Source organism: Pinus tabuliformis, chromosome 8, assembly GCF_031772625.1.
Source record: "Pinus tabuliformis cultivar Carrire ecotype Pingquan chromosome 8, CPIR1, whole genome shotgun sequence".
Lineage (NCBI taxonomy): Eukaryota > Viridiplantae > Streptophyta > Pinopsida > Pinales > Pinaceae > Pinus > Pinus tabuliformis.
In genome coordinates, this window is record NC_142294.1 from 1,566,388,002 (window position 1) to 1,566,408,045 (window position 20,044).

Consider the following 20,044-nt stretch of genomic DNA (forward strand, 5'->3'; position numbering starts at 1 on the left):
TTGATTAACCTGCAGTGCCTGTGTGAACCCAGATTTACTCATGTTGTTTGGCGATAAAGGTACCCATGATCTATCTGGCATGAAACCTTCATTAGCGCTTCATTGTTTTTACCATTCCACCTCTTCAATCTTCCATACCTCTATCGAGACATTGTTGCTTAGGATTTTGGTACAGCCCTATGCATCGAATCCCCTCCTTTCCCTCCTCCTCTTCACATTTACTACAACTGCAATATTAAGCTACATGTTGTTGTGTATCGACCACCATAACTTAGTAGACATTCCTCTTTGAGGTTGGCCCGAATTACCCCCTGAACATTTGGATCCATGTATTGGCTTGAGTTTACCTTCATGAAGGCCGATTGAACCAACCCCCCCCTATTTATTATCTTTTTAACTTCGTGACAATTGGATTGCAACATAAAGCCCTTGTTGATAGTCTTCCATGCACTCCTCTCTTGAAGATGTCCTAGGCACTGGTTTACAATCAACCCAGAGGTTGTCTCTAGGAAGCTTTCTATGTTTCCAGAAGCACTTGTGCTACGGGTGTCATTAAAAGCGACGACATCTTTCTGGCGCTGTTGTTGGGGAACGGATTAGAATATTTTTCCCTGAGTACGACAAATCCTTACACTCCCTCTGTTAGGTGAGCAAAGAAAGTGTGGGTTGAAGATCTCTTACCTTAATGACTCCATTGTTTCAATCTTATGGTAAACATCCTAGCGACTCCACTGTCATATCTCTATTTGATCATCCTAGCTTTCAACCAGCCTCATACTCATGCTGATGCTAAAGCAGCCGAAAACTTTCCCTATCTTTGAACCTAAAATCACTTACCTATGAAGGTTTTCAAAATGGCCATTCTTGAATTCTTGGCCAACAAATTTTCCCCACTGGATTTTTCTTCTATTGCTAGTTATCCCAATTGTGTCCCTTTAGTTCATGAATGGAATACCTATTTGCCTAGATTCAGTGGAGACACAGATAGAAGGTTGGACCAACACCTTAAGGATTTTCATGAATGCATGGAACAACAGCGTATTATTTCTGAAGATGCACAAATGAAATTGTTCATGTACTCTTTAGAATACAATTTTAGAATTTGGTTCAGAACGATACCTCGTGGCAGCATATCTTCCTTTAAGAGTTTTCATATGGCATTCAATCATTATTGCAAGAGATTATATCTGTTGGATGCTTTATTTGAAAATTGTTGTGCATATTTCAATGATGAAGATAATGCTGAGGTTAATGACCCTGTTGAAGATGTTTTTGGAGCTCCGCTCCAAGAAAACATCCACTCGCATCAAGAAGCATCACCAAATGATCAAGAATGCAAAGAAGGAAACGTTATCGAGTGGCAAATAAACCCTCAGAGGTCTTATTCGGCCGAATTTGATGTTTCTCCTTCCTATGATATATATGACTCTGATGGAGAGTCAAGTGACGTAGAGCCACAACAATCCTAGTCATGGGAAGCTGCACAAGAAGAGGAGGCCCACCAGGAGGTCAACAAAGAGGCTCCTATTTACAAAGCACATCCTTCGCCTAGACAACAAGATCAAGAACCCCCTTCGATTTATGATTCATATTATTCATTGAAGGACGAGATGATTACAAATGTTCAAAGGGAGTGGTTTACCAACAAGTGGGGAGAAGGATCCCAACAATAAATTTTTCTCGAAAAATCTAAAGTTGAGGAGCCGAACCATATTTGTGACTGCCCTGACCAAGAAGATATTGGCTAACAGACTTTGCATGAAAAAAAAGCAGCTGCAAATCTTTCTTGTCAGTTCTGTGACCCTGTAGCTGACTACATGACGACATTCTTAAGTTAGCAACAGAGGTTGTTCCTAGAGCATGTATCAGGTTTTTTGGTTGAAGATTTTTCATGGTGCATGCTTGTTTTGATTTTCAAATTTCAGTAGCATGGAGGCGTTAGGTCCAACACCCAAATGTTGGCATGGCTCCATTGGAGGGTTGAACTCACTTAGGTGAATTGAGCCCTATACATAAGTAGGAGTTGTACATAAATAAGCTCACTAGCTGAGCATTTAATTTCCAGTTGATAGAATTTATTTTTCTGCATTTTAGTTTGATGAGGAAAGGACTCCCTGCAAATAAAGTTTCATGGAGATTTTATGGTTGTACAATTTCATTATGTTTTTAACTCCATGCCAAATGGTGAAGGCTACTAGTCTGCAAGTTCTTAGCACCTTGCCAGTAAGGCACGTCCCCAATTGGAGCCAATGTTATCACTTACTGCAAAATGAATTTTCAGTCGCCCAAAAGGTGCAAAAGAGTAGAAAAGTTCATAACCATCTCCCAAACCGCATAATCACTCAAATTTTAATTGGCCCCCTCGATTGCATAGTGCTCAGAATGAGCTTTCTAACGGTATATGGAACTCCTCAAATGGACCCTAGAATCAAAGGATATGGCCTGTTAAAAATGAAGGTTTTGTCACCTTTGAAAGAAGGAAAGAATCGCAGATCGGAGGTTCGAGAACATATCGCAAATCGCAAATCGGAGGATCAAGCAGCAAGACATATCTGAAGTTTCAGCGACATGGCCATTTGGTGATTGCTACAGTGCAAGATCGGCGCATCGCAATCGGTGATAAAACAAATGACGCCCTTCCAAAGTTAAATTGTGATTAAAAGTGTTGGGATTTAAGCCGACACTGTAAAGCGTCGGGAGGGCCAAAAACATTTAACATAGGAAATTAACGAAAAACCAGGGGCAAGCGGGCCTTTTTCTCTCTCCTCCAAGGGGCCACGTGGAAGAATATTATTGGATCCGGTAAAGACACGGTGGCGCTGACGTCAGCATGACGTGGCAGTACGGAGGACACGTGGCATGCAGATTTGGGATTTTCAAGGGTTCAAAGAGGGCATATTTGGGTGACACGTGGCAGAGGATGACGTCACATCGAAGATTGTAAATCGACATTTGCAGGTTGAGGCATGTTTTTACATCAAAGTTAAAACCCGATTACGATGCCGATACAGGGGTTGACCCACAGTCACATAAAGAGCCAAGGAACCAGAGGCTAAGCAGGGGGATGATCAGCGATTAGAAATTTCAGGAGGATGCACCAAGGTCATTGATAGGAAATCGCCGATTTGTTGACATCTGATATTTGGCCAAGCAACAGGTCACAGCCACCCGGTCAGATGAGAAGAAAGGCAGAAAGGGGCTAAACCAAAGGGGGCCAAAGGAGATTAGAACTCGCTGTCTGTAACGCCTCTTAGCGTAAAAGTCCCGATACAGGGACACTCGGATAGCATGATACAATTCTTTAAAGGCGAATAGGTCGACAGATGAGACTTTGAATAGAGGTATGGAGCAATTGCAAATCGATATGGGTTAATCCTGTAAAATCCCTTGCAATAAGAAACCAAGGGCTACACGGGTTGCATAATGAATTCGATTGCTTCGCTACACGTCTTCAGACAGTAAATGGAGGCATGGGACTCAAGAAGACTTAATGGCTCAGCATGGGGCTCCACTCAAATACACAGCAAAGGACCGCCAGGCCATTCTCCACTTCTACTATGTAATAGGCAACCAAAGTCGATCGCTACCAACTCCAAAGAGTGGAGAAGTTAGGCAGTTAAGGCGAAAGTGAGAGGTACCGGCCAAACACCAGGAAAGGCACATCATGGCAAAGATGCAGCATGATCGGAGGAAATCTCAAAAATGACGTAGGGATATTTCCTCCACCATCATCCAATTTTCCTTTTCTTATTATTTCTGTAATTTCTATTTATTCTGTGTCTTTCACTTTAAGGAAGGAATCATTAGTCATTATGGGCAATAGAGCTATCGCACGCCAAGACAGCGAGTCAAATCGTATAGCTGACTCTTGGCTGAGATATTTTGTAACTAATAATTCAAAGCTCCCTCTCTTCTTATAAATAGGGGAAAAAACACTTAAGGGGGGTCTGGAATTCTGCACCCGTAGTGGTCCAAATTCCGTGATTCCACTTTGGTTTTAATTGCCTATTCATGAGGGACTATAGCAATACACTGCTGAATGTAATGGACTGGTTATTTTGACCCTTCAAATATTAATGAAACTATTCAGGTGATTCCAAGCAGATCAATGCGCAGTGTGTTTCCTCTTTGTAAATCTCATTTCATATGTGTGTTTCTTTCTTTGAAATAGTGTAATGAAGCGCTCAATTTCTCTTTGATTCATGGATTTATCTAAGCTGCTAAATAAGCAAACAACCCCTGTGTTTAAGACAGAGTTACTTATGTTAGTCTGTAACCTGCAATACCTGTGTACAAGACAGATTTACTTATGTTATTTGATTAACTTGCAGTACCTGTGTGAGCCCAGATTTACTCATGTTGTTTGGCGATAAAGGTACCCATGATATATATGACATGAAACCTTCATTAGCACACATATCCAATCTTCCATACCTCCGCAGGGACATTGTTGCTTAGGATTCTGTTACAACCATATGCATCAAATCCCCTCCTTTCTCTCCTCCTCTTCACCTTTACTACAACTGCAATATTAAGTTGCATGTTGTTGTGTGTCGGCCACCAGAATTGGACATTCTTCTTTGAGATTGGCCCGAATTACCCCCTAAACATTTGGATCCATGTATTGGCTTAAGTTTAACTTTATGAAGGCCGACTGAACCAAGCCCCCCCTTTTTATTATATTTTCAACTTCATTACAATTGGAATGCAACAAAAATCCCCCATTGATAATCTTCCATGCACTCTTCTATTTAATATGTCGTAGGCACTGGTCTACAATCAACTCAAAGTCTGTCTCTAAGAAGCGTTCTATGTTTCCCGAAGCACTTGTGCTATAGGTATCATTAAAAGCGACTACAAAAACACTGCTTGGAGGAAATCCTCATCTTTGTTTTTGAAATCCTCGCTTAGAGGAAATTCATCACCATAAGCGCCTTTGAAATCTTGACTCAAAGAAAATGCAGTATCCACATCTACATCTCTAAAATTATTATTTGGAGGAAATTTTTCATCTTCCCATTCATCAGTGGTGCTCTCATAATCCTTGGGATTAGGACTAAGTGGAAAATTTAACTCTCTATTCATAGCGAAATTATCATTTGCAAGAAATTCTTCATCCTCTCCTTCGTTAGTGGTGCTCTAATAATCCTTAGGATTAGTACTAAGTATAAAATTTGATTTTCTATTCATAGTAAATTGTCATTTGCAAAAAATTCTTCATCCTCCCGTTTGTCAGTGGTACTCTCATAATCCTTAGGATTAGGACTAAGTGAAAAATTTGACTCTCTATTTACTGGAAATTCTTCATCCTCCCCTTCGTCAGTGGTGCTCCCATAATCCTTAGGATTAAAATTAAGTAGAAAATTTGACTCTTTATTTACTAGACATTCCTCATCCTCTCCTTCGTCAATAGTGCTCGAATAATCATTAGGATTATGACTTAGTGAAAATTTGGCTCTCTATTTACGGGAAATTCTTCATCATCTCCTTCGTTAGTAGTGTTCTCATAATTCTTAGGATTATGATTAAGTGGAAAATTTGACTCTTTATTTACAAGAAATTTTCCATCGCGTGCTTCATTAGTGATGCTCTCGTAATCCTTAAGATTAGGACTAAGCTGAAAATTTGACTCTCCGTTCATAGTGAAAGAATTCATGTTATATTCATCAATATGTATACAATTGTTACATGAGGAAAATGTTGATGTTGCAAAAAGAAAAATTTCACTATCAGAAGAATCTATGACTTTTTACAGAATATGTTAAATGATACACATGCACTCTCTCCCAATGACAATTTATAACTTAGAGAATGAAAAGTTCCCTCCAGAGTTTCCCCCCAAAAGTTTTTGCCGAAATATTTCCCTCAAAAATTTATTTCAAAACATTCTATTAAAATATTGCCTTGAAAATTTTGCCCCTCCATTCTATTCAAAATTTCCACACAACTTTTCCTTTAATGCATTCATTTGAAAATAAAATATTTTTTTTACTTAAATTATTTAACGTTAACTAGATAATTAAGTTAATTTATATAATTTATATTTTATTTTGTATCCCACATTTAACAAAAGTTAATCTAAACCTATAATATTAATTATATATTATTTTTCCTTATTTTTAATTGTAATCCCACTTTCAATAAACGTTTAAGTAATTCCGCAATCTTCGCTATATAACAACAACTTTCATTGTTTTTGTACCTTACATTACATCAAGTCTTCTGGAGGATTCTTTAAAAAACATGGAGTGAGTTTGCGAATGAGCTACATTGTCATCAAGAAGACACTTAATGAGAGATTTCCACATTTCAAAGGTTAGTTTTCTTTCTATTTTTTACTATTGTTTTTATTCTTAAAAACTATATTTTTTTCTTGAAAAAATAATATCATATTTTAGGGGGAAAACCACATAAAAATATCATTTTTTTTAGATTTTTATAAGAGAAAGTAAGAGTAAAAAAAAAAACTCATATTTATAGGATTTTTATGAGAAAAAATAAGAAAAAACATATTTTTTAGGGCTTTGAAATGGAAAACAAGTGTTCATTTTTTTAATTCAATTTTTATTTTTATTTTATTCGTCTTGAGGAGCAGCTCAATTCATTAATTTGAAATTTATGAAATCGTTGAAACAAGAGAGACATGTTCAAATCCCCCTGAGGTGACACAGTTTACGATAAGGACAGGTCGTAAAGCCTCAGAAGTTTACTAGTAGTTACGTGTCAGATGGATTGTTGGGTTCCTCCCGGATACCAAAAATAAAACTATTCCTTGAAAAAAAAAGATTATTTTTTCTACATTAAAATTTTAAAAATGTTTGCGGCCCTCTGGCAGACAGGTGGGGACAATTCTGGGAATTTGCCCCACCTGCCAAGGGGATGATTCGGGTCGAACACCTGTCGAGCCACATATGCGCCCTCTCCGGTGCAATTTAAAATAATAATAATAATTTAAATTTCTTTGATTTAAAAAAAAAAAAGTCTTTTTTTTTTATTCGAGTTTTAAAATTAAATTATTATTATTATATTATTTTAATTAAGTGTGAATATAAACTTATATTTCTTTATTTTATTTTATATTAGGAAAATGATATCAAAAAAGGTATCTGTGAATGTTTCTGAAACAATGACAACAATTATATCATCTAAAGTTGTAGTTGGACTTTCTATGAATACTGTTGAACGAAACTAAACTGAGACACATGGTAGAAGTCAAACCACTGGCTTCTCAAATCCATTGAAGATTATTTCATAATAGAAGAAGACACAAGAAATAAATAAAACACAATTTACATGGCATGTTAAAGATAGAGAAAACAATGAAAGTGTACAAATATATCTATATTGTGGTATGTTTTACAATGGTGGAAATTATGAGATGATAGGGAAAGTATGAAACATGTTTGGTGCCGAATATAGATATTCTTTATGTTCTTGCAAAACTACCCAAGACACACGAGAAGGTTAGATATCTTCTTTTAAAGATGAAATATGACACTGATGAAGATTCTACAAAGATGTGTGAAGCAATTGCAATCAATATTGCAAATAACATTGTAAGTTTGTTTATTTATATTTTCGTTATGCATTATTATAAGTATCAATATATTTTTTCATACATTATTTATCATTGACATATTATATTTTGTTTGATAGGAATTTGCTGAGAGTTTTTCAAAAATGTTGGAAAGAATTTATTATCTAAAATCAAATATTATGAATGTGATCAACAACTTCCACATAGAGACAGAAGAAGATAGGAGAGAAGAAAAAAAAATAGTTCATGAAACTACAAGTGTACATAAAAGAGATCAACAAAGAATTCCTAAAGTGCATTAATCTAGTAATGTTAGACATGTTAGTTTTGAAGATGTGGAAAGTGAAGTTTACGAATATGTTCCCATTAGTGATAATGAGATTAATACTGTTGTTGAAAAGGAGAAAAACTATGAAAGACAATAAAAAAGAATGCTCATGGATGTCTCTCTTGTAGTTGATAATGAAGAGATTGTTTATTTAAAATAAAATATGTTAATCGATGAGGAAGAAATCAAAAGTTGGTCATTCTAAAAAAATCATGGGCACCAGTAAAGATCATAGTAAAAGCTCTAAAGGCAGCAGGGAAATCATAACATCAAGTGTTGATTTAGAAGATGGCATTATTAAAACAAAACAAAATGTTGTTCAAAATCAGTTGACGAAGAGAAGCTTAATTGATAGCGGTCATACATTTCAGCGTAATGCCAATCAATTCTATAAGCCGAATTAAAGACAATCTAAATATCAAATTAGAAAGACACATCACTTGTATGTTTGTAATTTGAAAACATTAAGTAGGTACAATTCATATCCACATGTGGTTGATTATGTGGTTCTTGTTGATCCAATTAAGTTCCCAACAAAGAGGCATTTGATAAGTCAAGATGTTTTGAATACAAATATTATGTAATTGGGGATAACCATTCTATAGAGGCTAGAAGACAATTGGTGGAGGAATATCCCAATAATTCGCGTTTTGAAACAATGAAATATATAATTTATGTTGGTTTAATAGATACATAAGCAAAATTATTGGCATGGGATCATAATATAGATAATGAGTATAGGATGTCTATAACTTTTATCCAAAGGGTCATATTTATTTGTAGTGAATTTGAAGAAAAATGTGGTGGGAATAAGGCAAGTGTTTCTTTAAACTTTCAGGATAAATGTTGTATGGAAATAGGTTAGCAAATTGAGGAAAAATCAATGCAAAAGGTAGCAAAGTAAATTCAGAGGTATGGATAACATTTTCCTATTGGCATTTAAAACTGAGGAAATATGGGAATTGATTGATAGGATTTTCAACATGTGGGAGGATATTGTCATTAAAAATCAGAACGCTAAAAACTCTGCTCTTAATATGTACTAGCAATAAGATAGGTAAAAATCAAGAATATTGCAGATGATGTGACTATCACACCTTGGAGAGCAATGCAAAGAGTGAAGGATGAAAAACTTGTCAAATCAAATCAATATTATCTCGTGTGAAGTTAGGTGAATTATCATTGGACGAAATGTGCGAGAAATTTTAAAAGTAAGTTTGTTGTTTTATTTTTACTTATTTTTGGATTATAATTTTATTTTAATATAACATATTGTTATTGGTAAAATTTGTTATACATATCACTATCTTAACGTTTTTTATTTTATTTATTCAACCAAAATTTTATATGAAAATACAAGAATAGATGGTTAAAATGTTGAATGAAGAGAGTTGGCATGATGTTGTAGCAACTACCCAGATTCAAGTTCTACAACATTAAAATATTTTTATCTTACATTCAAAAAGTATGTTGATTTATACATTCATTTTATTCATATGCGATTTTGTTTATTTTATCACTTATACATATATTTATTTATTTCATTAAGGATGTCAAAGAAGGATGCAAACAGAGTACCAGATAGTTTCAAAACTTTCATTGTAAAAATTAAGTTGGAAAGGCTGAGAAAACACCTTAAGAATGTTGAACTTGATCTTCGTCTTAATCATTACATTTGGAATGGGCTCAACGTTGTCCAATATAAAATAATACAAGGTGATTGTGAAGACATTGCAAATCTCATACTTAAATGGGAATATTCCCTAGTTATTGTAGATATTCCGCATGGTTTCAATTTTCCAAACATTGGATATGATAGTGAGTTTTATAGCTATCAAGTTTTAAATAAAGTAGTTATGGGATTTCAAGAAGTCACAACATCACTACTTTGGATATTTGTGTCATTTCATTCAGACACAATTTTCAATGCTATTATCAAGCTTCAAGAGAAAAGCAAACTCAAGGATGCAACTTACATGGTAAAACATTGAAATTGTATTTTTGATTCATGTTAAAAAAATGTATTTATGTACAAGTTAATTGAATTTTTACTATTTCATTTTACAAGAAAACTCAAATCTTATTGGTTGCAGAGATCGGCCAATTATAAGTGATTGTGAGTCCATTCATGATCTTGGACAAAAGATGATAGCTATAACTCTATTTTTATGAATCTAATGGATGGAAAAAGTCATAGCCAAGTACTAGCTCATGATGTTGTTGTAAGAAAACTAGCATATGAAGATAAAAATGCAAAAAGAGAGTTAGTTAACATTTATAAAATACAAAAGGCATTGTTTATCTATCTTATAAATTTATGTTCAAATGATTCAGAAGATTGAGTTTTGGATTTATTTTCAAGTTCAGGTAAGGTTTATTATATAAAATTGAATTTCTTTTTAAATTTTTATGTGTTTATACTAATTTACTTAATTATTTCTTTTGTACTTGATGATTAGGTACAACACTAGCATGTTTCCTACAAAAAAGAATGTATTGCAGTCATTGAAAAAGACTCACTACAATGCAGTTTCAACAAAGAATTAATGATATTCACTTTCTTCCAGTTGCCATACAAGAAGTTGGTTTGAAGAAAGAGAATTTTAATGAATCACGTGAGGCAAAAAAGGTAAAAACACCTCAACCACTATTAGATGGAATGATTGAAAATGGATACTTTGGGAGATTTGCAGACATCAAAGATCCATCAGAAGAGGAAAATGACCAAAATAAAGCAGAAACTACTATGGAAGAAGATAATAATGAAACTTTAGAAGGTGATGAGCATGGATCATATGATATTGTTGATTAAATTTAAGTTATGCTTGCAAATCAAACTCAATTTTGAGAATTATTCATTTGTTATACTTGTAATGTTTTGACTTTTAGATTGTATGAGAATAATAAGTATTCAATTATTGTTGTTATATGTTTAATATTTGTATTATATGATTTTCACTTTATTTTAAATGTAAATCATTATTTTTGAAATAATAATAATAATAATAACAATTGTGAATATTATTATTTTTTTACATAAAACTCATAAAAAAAATATTGTATTTTGATTTTTTATTTTTGGATTTTCCCATAAAAATCATCTATTTGACATGTCATTTTTAGCCCAAAAAAACTCAAAACCTGTATTTTTTTGTCAAATGTTTAAAATTATTGTTTTTTTAGTGACATTTATTTAATGTGCATTGAAATATTAATTAACAATACATAAATATATAGAAAATCATAACTTTAAAATATTGACCCTTTTTTTAACTATGCAAAAAAACGAAAATTTCATCACAAAAAAAATGGAAAAGAAAAAGAAAAAAGAAAAACTTGAAAAACACTTAAAAATAAATATATCAAGAAAGAAAAAGACAACAACTACTTCAAAAATTGTTCAATTTAAAAAATAATTATCTACACTACGTTAGAAAAATTAAAGTGTTAAGAGTTAGCCACCCAAAAAAGGGGTTGATGTTGCATCAACGATTTTTGAAATCAGCATGAAAATCACTATTTTTTTTTAAAGTTTATACTTGATACATAATAAATTTTAGAATGTCAAAAATATGTTCGAAAAAGAGAAAAAAATGTGTATTCTGAATCAACACTTTTCAAAATCGGATGATTTTTTGCTACATCTAAAAAGTGAGAACTTGGTATAGTTATCGTTTGATTGGTAACTATTTTATATACGTTTGAGTATATATGGTCAAGACTCCCAACAAGACCACACCTCCATCTCTCTTAAGCTTAAATAAACACCCAACCCAACACACACACACACACACACGTATGTGTGTGTGTGTATAAATAAACCACCCTCCTTGAGCTTTGACATATTTAAATTAAAACTCTTGGCTTTCTCCGAGGCACTCATATTCTCAATTTTTGCATCCTTCTTAAACAGGGCCTCTGCTCACTGTTGTGGCCTCTCTAGGTAGGAATTTATTCATTACCACATCTCAACCCTCTAATTCTAGCTTGAATATAGATGTATATACACATAATTTTTTACGTCAATTATGTTAAAAATTTGAATAGCAACGATCAATATTTTTTCATTAAAATCATGAAGGAAATTTATTTTTGTCAACCCTACAAGTCAACTCCACTTCAGAATAATTATCCCATGTCACACTCATATAAATTCGGCATTCATTGGAATTCATTCAACCACTCATTCGTCATCAATTATGTTCTGCAATTTGGAAGCAAGATACCACACATGTGAATATAAGAAGGAAGATTAGTTTGAATTGCGTTGACTTTTCCTTGGATCTGCATTGACCAAATTTGTTTTGGATGCATTGGCATTTATTTTGGACCTTTGTTTTGATCATTTGGAAGGTTGAATATTAAGGAGATCATTGACTTCTATTGACTGAAGATTTCACTCATATATATTGGCACATTGACCTACGCTGACCGCATTTAGAACTGTTGATTTGATCGAAGATTTTGGACGAGTTTTGTTGAATGTTTTGTGGCTACCTTAGAGCCGAATTTCGGCCTTGCATCTCAGTCACATCGTGGCCAAAATTAGGCCATTCTGTACAGACTCTTATTGTTTACCAAAAGTTGATTTTTCTCTCTCCTATTGACTGATTCTTTGACTGGGTTTCTATTGAGCTCAGATTTGGATTTATTGGAATATTCTTGAAGTACTTTTGATGGAAAATATCTCTCTCTCAAAAGGAAACAATGTTTGTTGGGTTTTTCCCTTGCGGGTTTTCCCTTGGATGTGAGCCTAATTCTTGGTGTCTGTTGTTTATTGTTCATTGTTTATTATGATCTCTATTTACTACTCTTATTGAAGAATTGAATTGTTGAAGTTTTTCGTGTATAGCTACTTGATGATTGAAGTATAAAGAAAGAATTGATTTCATCATTAGAATTAGTTATCAAATTGTGAAAAACTAGTCTAGTCCTAACTTCACTAAAATTTCAACAAGTTAAGGGCCCGATTTTCATCACAACCATCCATTGTGCAATGCCATTCCAAAATAAATACCACTTAGGAATATTTCCTTTCAAGAATACAAGTCATTTAATAATACATTCCATATGTAAGACAAAACCAGAACAACACATTTCATTCGATCTCATATAGGAGCAAACATTGCTAAGGATCACACATGCATTTTAATCCATAACAAGTAATCAATAGTTTGCATTCACATTAAATTCACACAAACAATAACATAAGTGGAAATGTATCTTGCAGTATGAAAGACTGGTGACTGAGATTGGCCCTCTGACTCTCCACCCAACCTTAGATTGACTGCAGGGCAAGCCTTCTTGCAGCTAATACCCTAGGGATTGTTGATTTGTGGTAGCATCATATGTGACCTAGCCATGAAAATTTGTGGAGAGGCTAAAGCACATGAGATATCCAAGACCCGGAAATGGTTTGGACAGATTGTACTTGGTTTTGGAGATATTAAAATAATTAATATTTTTAATGGAGTTCCTAAGTCTAAACTTAGGAAAAATAAAATATTAATGGGTATTAATATAAAACTGGATTAGAAGGTTCCAAAAGTCATGGATCAAGCCAAATCTAATCTTAGTTGTTGATTAGAGATTTAATCTTGGTCGTTGATGTACCAACGAGAAAATTATAAGAAGAGGCTTGAGGTTCAGTTGGAGGATACACCAGAGTGATCAGTCATTCGATTTTCTAGAGCGTGGTTTGCTAAGACAAATCAAATTAGTGATTAGTATGCAACGAGGGGCAATGAGTACGAGATAGAGAGGTAGAGATAGCACCGAGAGACCAACGCAGAGGCAGAGAGGTAGATACAAAAACCAGAGGGAGCCACACAGAGGCTAGAAGAGACAGTACAAAGGTCAGGAAGGCCTACGTCATCCACGCAAAGGCTGCAGGAGTGACGCAGATAGATAGAGAGGCTGCTCAGAGCCTCAGAGAGCTGACGCAGGGGGTTTTCAGGCTGACGCAAAGGCTAGGAGGGCTAACACAATGCTTCAGTTGTGCTAGAGAGGGTTTCGTGGCACAGATTTTCCGAATATCTGCTTCCGAATAGAGAGGTATTACTGCAAATTATTTTCTCTGTCGGGTGAGCCAGTTTAGCACCCAGTTGTACTCAGAAAAACTGCATTATAAAATAACTTTCAAAATTACTGCACCGGTTTTCCCAAGTTGGGTTTTTCCGGGGACGACTTGTCCAAAAATAACGGTGTCACTTGTGTGTTTGCTATTTCTTTTATCTATTGATCTATAGATGGTTGAGACTGTATTGTGTTTATTTCGATATTTATATGGTTAAATAACTTCTTCGTAGTAAACAAGTAGGAGAAATAAACTAGAGAATACAGATAAAATTTCTAATGAGTAATATTTAGAAATTTCAAGATGGTATCAGAGCATTGCAGATCACAGGAGAGTTGAAGGCACCAGCTGAATTAGAGCATTTGCAGTAGAAAAAGTTGTCCCGAGTGACAGAAGTTGTTCCTAACAGAAAGCGGTGGAGAAGGGTTGACGCAGAGGGACTGCGTCATCAGTTCAAGCTAGAGGGAGGCCAGCACAAAGGCCAAGGAGGGAAAAAAAGGCTCACGAAGAGCCACACAAAGACTAGGATGGTTAACGCAGTTGGCTAGTGGAGAATTTCAGCCAGTTTCGGGATTGCGCAGAGCCTAGAGGCTCAGTCCTTCAATTGTTGGGGCTTAGGAAGATGTGGGCAGTTTGCGAGGAGTTAAGTTGGTGGGGTACTATGGGCAGAACAATACCTAAGGGGAAAAACCAAGGTAGAGGGAGTCGCTACCGAGGCGGATTTCTAGCCAAGGAATCCATATCAGTGTTGCAGGTGTACAGAAGATCAGAGAGGTGCGACTTGACGATTGGAAGGAGGATTTCCAGAAGGGAAATCAAGACTCAAAGGGAGTCTAGCAGGGAACTTCCAGGTGGGAAGTAGAGAGACTCAGCAGGAGTCGAAGAGAGAAATTTCGGAGGGAAGTAGAGAGACTCGGAAGAGTCGACAAGAAGAGCAGAGTGATGGCCATGAATGGGCTGAGGAATCAGGACAGGCTAGACAGGGCGTCCAAATTTGTGGTATGGAAGGCCAGGATCCTATCCATTCTAGATATACATTGCATCAAGGACTTCGCCTTGAGAACAGTGGCTATCCCAGTTGACTCGACTAATAATGAGAAGTACGAGGAGACAATGGCCAAGGTGAAATGTATCTTCCTTAATGGGGTCAAGGATCATGTGGTCCAACATATTTCCAAGAAGGAGACGACAAAGGAAATGTGGGACGCCTTAAAGACGTTGTACCAACATACTTCCATGTCGAGGAAGATGTTACTTGAGAATCAGCTACGGTCATACCAGATGCAAAAGGGGGAGCAGATAGATCACTTCCTCGAGAGATTGAAGGAAATCTAGGACCAACTGACTTCCATATGGACCGCGCCAAATCAGGAGTTGATGGTGAAGACCGCTCTAAATGCAGTCTCTAAGGATTGGGAGACATTCGTCCAGAGCATTCTGGGTAAGGCGAATCTTCCAAATTGGGAACAATTGTGGGTGGCTCTTCGCCAAGAAGAGATTAGATAGCTCAGCAAGATGGGAAGTAGTAGCAAAGGATTCTGGATCAAGAATGAAGAGGAAGAGGATGCAGCTCTGGTATATGCGGGAAAATAGGAGAAGAGGAAGAAAAAGGTCTCCAAGTTCAAGTGCTTCAACTGTTGGGAACTGGATCATTATGCGAACCAATGTCCAAGGAAGAAGAACAAGGGAGAGGCGTCTGACTCTAAGGTAGCGCCAGCGAAGGCAGAAAAGGAGGTATAGGAGGATGATGATTATGCCATGAGTGCTCATGTACCTCTAGAGAAGACGTGGGGAAACATTGAGCTGTAGTCAGGAATACTACAAATGATGAGGGGCAGGATCCTTGAGGTACCAAACTCTTGGATTATACCTTGCTACAGGAGCCCCAAAGAGAGAGTAGCATGATTGGCAGATGTCAGCAGAAATGGATGCAGATGCAGCGGCGGAAAGTGCTACAGTGTAGGAATCTCGGGCAGCGTAGAGCTAGCAGGCTGAAGCAGTGCGAGAGGCACAAAGGAGGTTTCAATAGTGCAAGATGGCACAGAAAGGTTTGCAACGGTGCGAGATGCAGGGAGTTGTTGCAGCAGCACAAAGGTCTATAGAGGGAGCTTCAGCATCTAGAATGTTTCTAGACTGACAGGAATGTCATAATTTGGGTGGATTAGTTACTTAATTCTCAATAACTGGGTTGCAGTGTAGTAGCACAATGCAACATGATGAGAGGGGATGCAGTGCTGGGAGGATGGACTAGCAATAGCATGGATGCAGAAGGAGCTATCGTACGGATGCAACAATGGCAGTGGCAAGACCATGGGCAACAGTACAGGATGCAACAGTGCAAAGGATGTTGGGCGAGGTGGCCTAGCATCAGCACAGGGACCGGTGCCGGATAATCAGTGTGATACTCAGTGCGGAGTATTACTAGAGCACAATCCTCGCTAAGAGGGAGTATTGATTTGTGGTAGCATCAGATGTGCTCTAGCCATGAAAATTGGTGGAGAGGCTAAAGCACATGATATCTCCAAGACATAGAAATGGTTTGGACAGATTGTACCTGGTTTGGGAGATATTAAAAGAATTAATATTTTTAATGGAATTCCTAAGTCTAAACTTAGGAAAAATAAAATATTAATGGGTATTAATATAAAACTGGGTTAGAAGGTTCCAAAATTCATGGATCAAGCCAAATATAATCTTAGCTGTTGATTAGAGATTTAATCTCAGTCGTTGATGAGCCAACGAGAAAAGTATAAGAAGAGGCTTGAGGGTCAGTTGGAGGATACAGCAAAGTGATCAGTCATTCGATTCTCTAGAGCAAGGTTTGCTAATACAAATCGAATCAGTGATTAGTTTGCAGTGAGGGGCAATAAGTATGAGACATAGAGGTAGAGATAGTGCCGGAAGACCAGTGCAGAGGAAGAGAGGCAGATGCAGAAGCCAGAGGGAGCCACGCATAGGCTAGCAAAGACAACACAGAGGCCAAGAGGGCCTGCGTCATCCACACAGAGGTTGCAAGGGTGACACAGATAGCCAGAGAGGCTATGCAGAGCCTCAAAGAGCTGACGTAGGGGGTTTTTAGGCTGACGCTGAGACTAGGAGGGCTAACACAGTGCTTCAGTTGTGTTGGAGAGGGTTTCGTGGGGCAGATTTTCTGAATATCTTCTCTTGAATAGAGAGGTATTACTGCCGGATTATTTTCTCTGTCAGGTGAGCCAGTTTGGCACCCAGTTATACTCAGAAAAACTACATAATAAAATAACCTTGAGAAATTTTGCACCAGTTTTCCAAAGTTGGGTTTTCCAGGGACGACTTGTCCAAAAATAATGGTGTCATTTGTGTGTTTGCTATTTCTTTCAACTGTTGATCTGTAGATGGTTGAGACTGTATTGTGTTTATTTCGATATTTATATGGTTAAATAACTTGTTCGTAATTAACAAGTAGGAGAAATAAACCAGAGAATACAGATAAAATTTCTAGCGGGTAATACTTAGAAATTTCAACAAAGCTAGATCTAAATCTTGAGGCGTGTTCAAGGGAAAATGAGCCAAACCAATAGATGATGCATGGGTTCTAGAAACCACACCATCTACACCCTTTTATCCAAACAATACTACCCACATGCCTCCACCGAGAACTGAGAATCTTGAAATCACTTTCTCAACTACAAACCTATAGTCAAATGTTAAAACACAGAGGGAACCTATTCAAACAAGGAGTACAAAGAATTCAAAGCCTCCACCCAAAAATAGGAATCTAGAGGGCTTTAATCCTTCACCTAAATAATGATCTACATGCTCACTTAGCACACCCACAACCTATTCTCAGTCTATGGAGTCTTTTCTTTTATTTTTTCCTCGTTTCCTGTGTTATACTTGTGTGCAGTAGTTACTCTTTTTAAAAGCTTGTGCCAATGTGTTTCTCCTCTCTCTATGCTCTCTGAGCAAGGAGAGGAGAAAATTGCCAATGTGTTTCTCCTCTCCTTGCTCAATCAACTTCCCCACACCATCTACGAGACAAGGGAGAGGCGTATGGGCCCATCCTCTATTGAGGAAGCCCATACTTTTCCTCAAATTAACTGTCAGTTGCATTCAATTTTTACCAACCCAGACTTGGCTGCCATTAATAAGAAATTTGTCTAATTACCAAGCAACCTCCTCCTCCACGTCTCTGAACCCGTGTCCCAATTTTCTGCTAGTCCATTTCATTTTCACCATTTCATTACAAAGTTGTCATTCATGAATATTTACAAGAGATAATTTTATCAAAAAGGGTTTTCACAACCCTATCCTCTTTGAGGAATATCATCCTTGGTGTTCTTTACCAAAACAAAATTACGAAACCTGCTTAGACAAAGAACAAAGTCTACTGGGAGCTTCATGCACATATCTCTTTAAAAAATTACAGAATTACATACATTTGTTTAACCAACAAACAAAACTGGATGTGTTGTTCGCATGTGATCAGCCATCTCCCATGTGGCTTCACTAGGCCCAAAGATCCTCCACTGCACATTGACTTGCTCAATTACTCAATTCTAGAGTGTGAGATGTCTATGATCCAAAATGCATAAGGGTTTCGGCTAGAAATTTCTTTCTAGTTTTATTTGAAACATAAACTAATCAGTCACATGATTAGCATCCTGCACTTACTTCTTGAGTAGGGAAACATGGAAAACACTATTTGCTTTTACTATGGGTCGCAAGGCCAACCTATATGCCATTGGCACTATTCTTTCAAGCACTTGAAATGGCCCACAAAGTCATGGTAACTTGACACAAACCCAGATTTTCAAAGAACTTCTCCTAGATCTAATGTTCCCCTACTTTAAACTCCTTATGCACTCTATTTTGGTCCACGTATCTCTTCTTCATGTCTTGGATCCACCTTTAAATTCTATCTAATGGCCATCATTTCTTGTTACATTTCCCTTAGCATATCAAACCCAATTAGGACCCTATTCATTTGATCATTCCTGCTAATAGGGGTGTTGCACCTTCTCCCATAAAGAGCCTCGAATGGACTCATCTTCAAGGATTCTTGCTAACCATTATTGTAAGTGAAATCCACTAGTGGAAGAAATTCTTCCCACTTTCTTAGTTGGTCCATAATACGTTCTAAGCATGTCCTCCAACACTTTTTCATCCTCTCTATTTCTCCATCTGTTTGTGGATGATATCGTACTAAATGCCAATTATAACACTAGGCCAACAAATAGTTCCTTCAAAAAATTTGAATTAAATGTCACATCTCGGCCTGAGATAATTTTCTTGGATATCTCGTGTAACCTCACAATTTCTCTTATGAAAATTTCTCGTTGTATAAGTAGATTTTACAACCACATAGTGAGCTACCTTGCTCAATTTTTCAACCACAATCAAGATAGAATTGCTTTTCTTGGTTGTCTTGGGCAAGACTATGATAAAGTCCATGGAAATTCCCTACCATGTCCATTTCGAAATGGGGATTAGTTGTAGAAACCCTGCTAAATGCTTGCATTCAACCTTCACTTGTTGATATTCTATGCATTTAGAAAGGTAATCAACCACTTTTCCATTTTAGGCTAATAATACAACCTCTTCACAGTTGTTAATATTTTTTGATATCTTGTGTGACCGGAATATGGTTTTTTGTGAAACTCATGTAGTATGAGGTTCTTCAAGTCTTGCTCACTTTGCACATACACCTTATTTTTAAGTTTTATCAACCCATTTATGGAGAGGGTGGAATCTTTATTCCTCGCTCCTTTTGGGTCTTGTTGAAACCTTCCTTTTAATTTTTCATACCTATTGTCTTGTTGTCCGACCAATTTAATTATTTCTTTAAGATCAGTCTCGTAGAGGCTTATGGATATTATATGCAATTGCAACCTTCTATTGAGTGCATCAACAACTTTATTTTCTTTTCCATTGATATCTTTAATCTTGAAATCAAATTCTCTAATTATGGTCAACCATCTAGTCTACCTTCAATTTAATTTGGGTTGATTAATCAAGTACTTTAGCCCTCCATGGCATGTTATCAAGGTGAATTTTTTGTTGAGGAGATAGTGCCTCCACATATTTAATGCATGAATAATTGTTGCCAATTCCAAGTCATAAGTCA